The sequence below is a fragment of the Suncus etruscus genome, chromosome 8 (genome assembly GCF_024139225.1).
Source record: "Suncus etruscus isolate mSunEtr1 chromosome 8, mSunEtr1.pri.cur, whole genome shotgun sequence".
Classification (NCBI taxonomy): Eukaryota; Metazoa; Chordata; class Mammalia; order Eulipotyphla; family Soricidae; genus Suncus; species Suncus etruscus.
This window is the reverse complement of record NC_064855.1, coordinates 54,185,385-54,195,211: the sequence shown is the minus strand read 5'-3', so window position 1 is coordinate 54,195,211 and position 9,827 is coordinate 54,185,385.

Sequence of the window (9,827 nt, the reverse complement as noted above, 5' to 3'; positions counted from 1 at the left end):
TTTCAACTGAGATATTGAAAGATTTAGAAGGTTACTAGGTATTTATGAAAACAATTTTAAAATTCAAGTTGCTTATTTTTAAGTCAGTTCTTAATTCTGATTTCTATCCAGAATCTAGCCGCATGACCAGCTGGAGGAACTTACCATACTAAGACACCTAATTTTAGCATTTCTCTTACTAAGGTTTTGCTAAGGTTTACTTTGAATCTGTTATAATTCTGTAGGCGACTAGTAATTCAGATTAATCACATCAGAACTATGTTATAATGTGATAGGCATAATATTTATCCTAAATCCAATTTAGAAAATTTAAAGGCAAATATATATGCTGTAGTGATGTATAGTATTTTGTCTCCGGTTATAACTTGTCTTGAATATTACTAAATCCAGTGAGAACACAAGAATATTTTATCACAATCTGGTTTCCATTTATTTATTTTACAATGAAAAAAAGATTTCTCACATGTTAAGAAAATATCTTGGGATCTATAGAGATAGCACTAAGCTTAAGGTCCTGTCCTTGTACATGGTTAGTTCCATTTTAATCCCTGTCACTTAATTTGATCAGAGTGCTACCAGGAATGAATCCTGAGTATAGAACTAGGAGGAAGGGCTGATAACAAGATGTAGTTCAAAAACCAAAAACAGAAAAAAGTAATCAGAAAGGAAAATACAGTTCACACAGGCATAACTTTCAATGTTATGATTCTAGTAGTTTGAGGAGCAAGCAACCAGTAAACAATAAAGTTACATAACAAGATACCCATTGTCTTTCTATCTGAGACTACTGTTACAATTAAAGGCAAAAGAAAATCATTCTTGTAATTATACTTATTTACTTTAAAAAATAATAGCACTTTAAGGAAAATAAGTTTTTTTAAATAAGTATTTTTAAATAATTTTTAGGACATTCCTGGTGACACTCAGGGGTTACTTCTGGCTATGTGCTCAGAAATCGCTCCTGGCTTTGGGTGACCATATGGGACTCTGGGGGATAGAACAGAGGTTCGTTCTAGGTCAGCTATGCAATCGCTTTGGCCCCGAAATAAATATTTTTTAAACCACAAGGAGTATATCTGTGGAATATACTGTGGAAACCGGATCTATAATAAGAAATAGCAACACTGATCTTGACATAGCAGTAGAATTAGTTTTCTCTAGATATGCCACAGTGGCACATGAATAAGACCTGCAAAGACCTTAAACAGAACACTTATGCTGCAAACTCAGAATGAGGCTATCTATATTATTACCTAAATTTTTAAGTTACTAACAAGCTACTCTTACCTCTTTGTAGGTTAGAGAGAGAGAGAGAGAGAGATAGCAGCTGGAAAGATAGTAGAATGGGTAGGGCATTTGGCCAAACTGGGTTTAATCCCAGGCATTCAATGTGGTTTCCTGAGCCCACCTGTGTGCAGAGCCAGAAATAAACCCTGAGCACCATCTGGTACACCCAGAAAGCTAAGCCAAGTTACTATGACAAGTGTTTAGGGTGTAAGGCCCCCACTACAATATAAAATTTATGTTGTCTCATCTCTATTAAATAAGAACTTGTTTGAACATGAAAGATTTCCCTCATTTTAATGTGCCAAAAGGAACAATACCACCTGGTACTACTGGTGTGTATTTGCCATTTACCATTGAACCTTGGATACCATCTATGGAACCAGCATGGTTTTCTACATCAGCACCAGAAATCGAATTTCTATCAAGGAAGGCCCTTAATGCTGCAATGGCATCAACTTGCTCCAAGTGGATTTATATGACACCTTGACAACTTGGCAAAAAGCAACAACCTGTTTTTAGGGCCGGGTTCTCTGCATTGCAGCCTAATGGTGAGATGTTCCATGTTCCATTGACTTCAACACAGTACATCTCTACAAAACCAGGATCTCTAACTATAGAAACCTGACTGCAAAAACCATGACTGTAAAGAGATTTTATGAGAACCACAGAGAAAGACTTTGGGGTTACACAAGTTAATATGCCCAGAGCCTGTATTTGGTTTTATGTCAGAATGCTTTGTGGGTAAGACTCCCTGTTCTTAGACCAAATTTTTCATAATTTTTCCTGTGCCTATGCAAGAAAAAAAAACTGCCAGGCATACATCTTTATATTATTATTATAAACTGTATTTTTTTATCTCTTACCTTTAAATCTGGGCTCCTGCCTTTTTATAGAACCTTGGGTCAATTTTATTTTACTTTGGGATTACTTTATTTTTACCACATATTTTTCTAAGAGAAAAGGAATAAAGAAAGGCTGGGGCCAGGGACCAAGTGATTTTGGATGCATTTGGTGGGTAAATAAATAAGGACAGAACTAAATATCTAAGCCAAAGTCAATGATAATAGAATCAAATGACCTAAATTTTAACAACCTATACTCAAAGGAACCTGTTAAACTGGCAAACCTGGGTAAAGGATGATGGTATAGGACACACTGTGGGTCCATTGTAGAGGGAGGTTGACACTGGTGGTTGAAAGGCCCTGATTCATTGTGTAACTGAAATTCAACTATGAAGAACTCTGTAGATCACAATTGTTTCAATAAAATAAAATTTTTAAATATTTTGACCAAACAAGGTGTACCTAAAATATCTCTAGGCACATTATTTTAAAGGGATTTTTTAACTCACTTTGTTTCTATTTACAAACAAATATGGAAAATTACATATAATCCTTATATTTTGTAGTATCCATATATAAGTATATGTATTTTATTTCACTATGTATGCTCTATTTTGAAAACTTTGTAATTTTAGAGCTTAAAAGCACCAATACAATGGGAATGTTGCACTGGTGAAGGGTCTTTTTTATATATATAAAATGCTAAACAAACAAAAAAAAGCACCGATACAGCTCTCATTGTAAAACTACTCAGCAAGTAATTTTTTAATAATTTTTATTTAAGCACCTTGGTTACAAACATGTTTGTAGTTGGGTTTCAAGTACTTTTTCTTTGTTCTTTTGGCCTCTCCTTTGTTGTTGTTATTTTATCATTTTTTATTGAGAGCAATGTGAATTACAAGTCATTCACAGTTATATTTAAGGTACATAATGACATTGAATTAGGGCAATTCCCACCACCATAGTTGACCTCCCTCTGCCCACTCCCAGCATGCTTCACATATCTCCACCCTTAGCCCCCTGGACTGCTGGAGTAGCATGTCTCTTTTGTTTATTTCTTATTGTAGTTTGGGTCTCTTGATTCTATTATTAACTTTGGGTTGGGTATTTAGGTCTGATCATTTTTTATTTCCATTCAATGCTCATGAGACTACTTTGCCTTTGGTACCATCCACTTTTTTTTCTCAATTTATATGAATACATAGAAATATGAGGCAGGACAAGATGATTTATGTTTTATGGTTCTGTTAAAAGAAAAGAAAGAGTGGTGGAGCCTCTGACTAGAAGCTATAAATATAGATTTAAAAAAAGAAAAAGAAAAAGGGGGGCTGGTGTAGCAAGGTTGTTGGGTTTTTTTTGTTGTTTTTTGTTTTTTGTTTTTTTTGCTTTGTTTGTTTGTTTGCATAGTCACAGTAAGTATTGGCCTAAAAGATACAGGATTTCTCTACCCTTGAGGCATATTGTCAGGAGACCAACTACAGGCTTCAGACATGTTCACTGTAGAATCCCCAGGTCTTTCTTCATGGTGCCAGGAAATGTTCTGCTCAGTTGTGGTTGTCAATGTCAGTCCTCGTAATTAGAGATCTTGGTTTTTATACAGATCAGAGGATGTGGTATCTTCTGTGTAAAATCCAAGATCAGCCTCTCTTTCTCCTCAATGTGTTCCTCTAAAGTTGGCTTCCTGAGTAGTTTCTGCAGGCCCTTCTACATGTATTTCTGCCCGGAGGTATCAATGTATTTTAATCATGTAATTCCAAACTTTCCTCTTCTTTTAACTGTTTTTTAGTTTTAAAATGACTTTTACAACAACTCATTCTTTCTTCAACAACAAAATTCCAACCCTGGTCCTCTTAGCTGTCATTTTAACATATTTCACAATAGTTCCTAAAGGACATTATTGTGCTCACTAATTTGCAAAAGATATACTACATACTATCTTTTGACGGTGCCACTTTTTTTTTTTTTTACAAATATTGACAATTTGGGATTGAGCTTCACTTCTGCCAATTTTCAAAAGAAGTAGAATTTATTCAACTTAATGAAATTTTATTTCTATTTCAAAAATTTTATTAAAACTATTATGAAAATTTTAAGGGGATAAATCAGCTGATTACTCTGCTAGAGGGCTAAGGCTTAAGCATTTGTGCTATTTTTGCCAATTTTTCCATCATAGCTTGTGGGAAGATTATCAAAGACTGAGCCCAGCTATCTGAGTTTTCTGTACCTGCCACCATAAGCTACATGAAGCATTATTCATTGTGCCTTGGTCTTTTTTAAATTTTTATTTTATGCACCATGTTATGCACATGTTAATGGTAGTGTTTTATTTATACAATGTTTCATATCACAGCCACCTTCAATGCCCCCACACCCTACCTTAGCTTCCACCCCTATCCCTCACCACTGCTCTCCACCTTATAAACTCAGATCTATTGACAAGTTCTCAGGCATTGTCTTTGCCATTTTTATTCCTTTTCTTTGTGTCTTTATACCTCCAATGTTTAAGAAGGAATAATTTGCATCTCTCCCTCTCCTAATTTTGCTCAATAGAACCACATATGCACCAACAAATGGCATGCTTTTGCAACCTTCTGTGGGGGACCCCCGACCCGCGGGGGTGTGGAAATGAAGGTCGCTAGTAATTCGTGGGTTTTCCCGAGCAGAACCGATCTGTGAAGAAAAACTTGAGAAGTTAGTAAGAAAAGTTCTCAAGACAACACATGCTGCTCAAAAGGGGTTTATTGCTGGGGAGATCAGCTTTTAAGGGCTGAAATACGTCAGGGGGTGTTACAGGTTTTCCACCAATTACAATTGCAAGCACTCATTAGCATAAGCTGGGGGCAGGTAATAGGGAGGGGTAAAAAGGTAGACCTGAGCACATGTTTATACTAAAAGAGTTTATACTGAAAGCACAAGATTCAAACAGGGTTCTATAAATTTTACTCAGCAAGCATAAATAAAACATCAGCTCTAATCATAATAATCTTTTGCTAACACAAAGGCAAGTTGCTCTATATTTTTCTTTCTGGCTGGATGTATTGGGCTGCTTTGAATTACTTTAGTATTTGTCTATTTCCTTTGTTCTCAGGGCATGGGCACCTCTGGTCACGTGGGTGACAAGGTCAGGGATTTCTGAGGTGTCCTTTGTTCTAGGTTCCATTAGCTAGGCTCCCCACATGCTTTTATCTTTTCCATTGTGTATATTTATACTATGTTTTTATTTATCCACTAATTTCCTTGAACATTTGGGTTTTGTGAATAGTGCTACAGTGAATTTAAAAGTTTGGGGTTTGTGGTGGGGAGTGTGGTGGTTAGATCACACCCAATTGTGTTTGATCTGTGCAGTGGGGGTAATGATGGAAATCAAAACAGAAACTACTGCGTATAAAGTATTTGTTCCAGCCCTTTAATCTCTCAAAAATGAATTTTTTTATTTTATATTGTTTTCTCAGACAGGCTATATATAGAAAACACCTTGTTTGCTTTAGTTTTAAATGTTTAAAATGTTTAAATGTTTTAAATTAGTTTCTAATTCGCAAGTAACAAGTGAAAACATAAATTCAGTCTCTAACTTCTATTTACTCAAAATATTTTTGCACTTACTACTGTTGTGAGCCCTCTTAAATTATAAAGATACAGTGTATATGTTTTATAACTATGTAAATATAAAATATACATATAAAACATATCTAAACATATGTACATATATAGCTGTAAGGATTATAGAGATAAAAGAAAGAGTAAAAGAAAAATCTTTTATTAGGAAATAACAGGTATTAATTTCAGTATTTGTTTTACTTAGTTTTATCCTAATTTTTATTATCATAATCTAATCTCAAATATCAAAAACTTGTCTTTATCTCAAATAATAAAAAATAAGCAACTAATAACAGATTAAAGATTAAACAAAGCTTCTCTGAAAATTTCCACTATCTTAACTGGTGAAGTTTTTTATATATATATAATTTTTTTGAATTTTTGGGCCACACCCTGTTGACGCTTAGGGGTTACTCCTGGCTATATACTCAGAAATTACCCCTGTCTTAGGGAGACAATATGGGACACCAGGGATCGAACCGCAGTCCGTCCTAGGCTAGTGCTTGCAAGGTGCCTTACATGTAGCGCCACCTTTCTGGCCCCTGAAGTTAAATTTAAAAAATTTTATAACTGGATTTCAGGCTACAACAAAAATAAGAGTTTTGAAGTGCAGGAAAAAAATTGAAAAGAAAGGCAATAGTCTGGTTTCTGAGAACATACCCAGGAGGAATTTTTCTAATTAAATTGTGTTCTTTTCTCTGCCTTATATTTTATGGCTTGTGTAAATAAAATCTATAGTTTCATTTAAAAGACCATTTTTTCTTCGTCCCTTTCAGAGTGTGCAGAATTATATAGCACTATTTGTAGCAGATGCTAGTCTGAGAATAATACATGTATTTTGAGGATAATCTTTTAAAAATACAATCTTCATTTGAATTCTAAATATTATGTCTATTCAAGTTTATCAAAAGATAAATTATGAATAACTGAAAAGAACAAAAACAAAAATGTAACTAGTGTACTTTGTGTCAGAGTTCCTAAAAACTGTGGATGCTTATTCTTGCTTTTGTAGAAATACTGATACATTTTGTTTCTGGAGAGGCTACCTTTCAGTACTTTATAAACTTCTCCGGGCATTCTAATTTGCAGTTTATAGTAAGCAATTATTTACTAGACATTTACAAAGTAGAGTCCAAATGAACAGGGTGATGGGCAAAATCTATTTGCCCATCATAGAACTCTCAGATGTAAAATATACATTATTTTTTCATGAACATGAAACATTTACAAAGAAATATAATAAATTAAAAAGCCAATGTCACCATTAATGTGCAAATTTAAAATGTATACACAGTATTTACTCTGATATCAATTTTTTAAAAATCAGTAAAATGTATAAGAATTACCCAAGATTACATAATAAATAGATAATATTAAAATAAATTTACTTTTAGCATTGCAAATTTTAATAAAATGTAAAAACTTACCATTACAATACCTTCCATTTTCATAAAATAAATGTAAAGAAGCATGGCCAAAAAATGCATAACAATATGGTTGCAAAAATATTTGTACCCACTAGGGGTCAGACATTAGTCTTCAACAAGGCGTTCAAAGTCTCCATCTTGTTTAGAATTCTGTCTATGACTGAAACCCAACTACAATCATGCTTCTAATCATGGTGCTTAAATAAAGATTTTATTTTAAAATAAGGTTCATCATCCAGTTGATTGGTAAGGGAAAAAAATGAATTCTGTATCCTGAGGCTAAATGCAGAGTTAGGTTCAGTAACTTTTTTTTTTTTAAAACACCTTGATTACATACATGATTGTGTTTGGGTTTCAGTCATGTAAAGAACACCACCCATCACCAGTGCAACATTCCCATCACCAATGTCCCAAGTCTCCCTCCTCCCCACCCGACCCATGAAATTTTCCTATACATGGATGTACACGGAATCTATTATGCTGAGTGAAATAAGTCAGAGAGAGAGAGAAAAACGCAGAATGGTCTCACTCATCTATGGGTTTTAAGAAAAATCAAAGACATTCTTGCAATAATAATTTTCAGACACAAAAGAGAAAAGAGCTGGAAGTTCCAGATCACCTCAGGAAGCTCACCACAAAGAGTGATGAGTTTAGTTAGAGAAATAATTACATTTTGAACTGTCCTAATAATGAGAATGTATGAGGGAAATTGAGAGCCTGTTTAGAGTACAGGCGGGGGTCGGGGGTTCAGTAACATTTTTACAGTCAGCAGACCCAGGCAAAAATCCTGGCAAGTATGTTTGCCTGAGTACCTCCAGGCATAATCCTTGAGTCAGGATGAAACCCTGACCACTGTCTGGTATGATTCATAAACTAAACAAATAATAATGATAGTGATAATAATAGTAATGATAATAAAACAGCAACAACAATAATAGTGTGTCCTGATTTTGTATGTTCTTTTTTTAAATTTTTTTTTTGAGGCCATTGTGAATTACAAGTCTTTCACAGTTGTAGTTCAGTTACATAGTGACAGTGAATTAGGGTTATTCTGGCCACCAGTGTTGGCCTCCCTCCACCATAGTTCCCCACAGGCATCCCAAACCTCCACTCCTCGCTCCCTGGACTACTAGTGTAAAATATCCATTTTGTGCTTAGCTTGTTATAGTTTGATATCTTGATTCTGTTGTCGTTGACTTTGGCTTGGATATTTAGAGATATTTTCTTTCTTTTTTTTTTAATAATATAATTTTTATTTTGATCATAGTGGCTTATATATTGTTGACAATAATATTTTAGGTATATATTTACATAAAATCAGGGGGGATTCCCATCCCTAAATTGTCCTCCTTACACCTCCGTTTTTGTCCTACCTCCCATTTCCTCTTCCCTCACCCCCAGGGCGTCTAGAACATGTGGTCCCCTCTGTATCTAGCCTACTACTTAGTAGTCTTGCATCAGTTTGGTCTTGACGCCTCCCTCATTTCCCCCTCTAAGTGGGGGCAGGGCTAGCTAGTTCAAGTTGCATGGTTTTGCCTGAAAAAGAGAAAATAAATAAACTGGGGGTAAAAGTCTAATACCCCGAAAATGGGCAGAATCCTTCTAGAGGTTCTCATCATCGATTTGGGAAATGAATGAGAGAATGAAGGTGAAACACTCCACCAGTACCAAAAGAAGTGTCAAATATCCAGTGAGGACTCCAGCTATATCGATAAGCACCACAAAAGACAGATAAACAAAACAAAACAAACAAAAAACAAAAACAAACAAAAAAACATACAAAAAAACACGCCGTGGTCTTGAAATAAGAAACATGGCGTAGCACATAACGAAAGAAAAGAAAGGAAGAGAAAAGAAAAAAAAATAAGGATAATTGGGGACAACAATTTCAATAATCACATCCAAACAGAGAAATCAACCAAAATAGCTAGGTAAATAAAAATAATAACAATAAAAATGAAGGTAATATATATATATATATATATATATAAATGTCCAAGGTTTTGTGTTTTTTTGTATTTTTGTTTCTTTCCCTCCTGCCCTGGCACAGTAAATATTGGGGTCATTCGAAAAGGAATTTACTTGCCCTGTGCGATATGGGGTTTCTCCGTCCTTGGAGTATACTGTCATGGGATCAGCTCTAGTCTTTGCTCAGGATCATTACTCTCCCGGTGGTGGGTTTTTTTTTGTTTTTTTTTTGGTGTGTGGAAGACTTCTGATCTGTCCAGGGTGATACAATCAGAGCTCTGTGTTTAGAGGTCTCAGTATCTGTACAGATCCTGAGGTGGGACTTATGGTGAAGTCAGTCTTTGTGAATCTAGAGGTTCTGTTACCTCAGTACCATTTTAATCCATCTTCTGTGGTTGGTGATCTTGGTCTTTGCCCTGAACCTAGGATGGCATCTAGGATAGCGTCTTTCTTTGTGCTTCCAGAAGCCCCTTTCTGTTACAATTGTCTCTGCTGGACCTTTGGAACTGGGGATCATGCTTATTGTGCAGGTCTTAGTTCAAACCCTAGACTAGGGCTTTTTTATTGGTCCCAAGATGTATACAGTCTGGTCGTGGTTCTCGTATCCAGTCATCTGTGAAACACGATCTTGGCTTTTGGACCTACCAAAGGGTGCCACGTCTTCTGGTTTTGTCTTGTCGTTAGCTGGTGAGGTAGGCTAAACTGC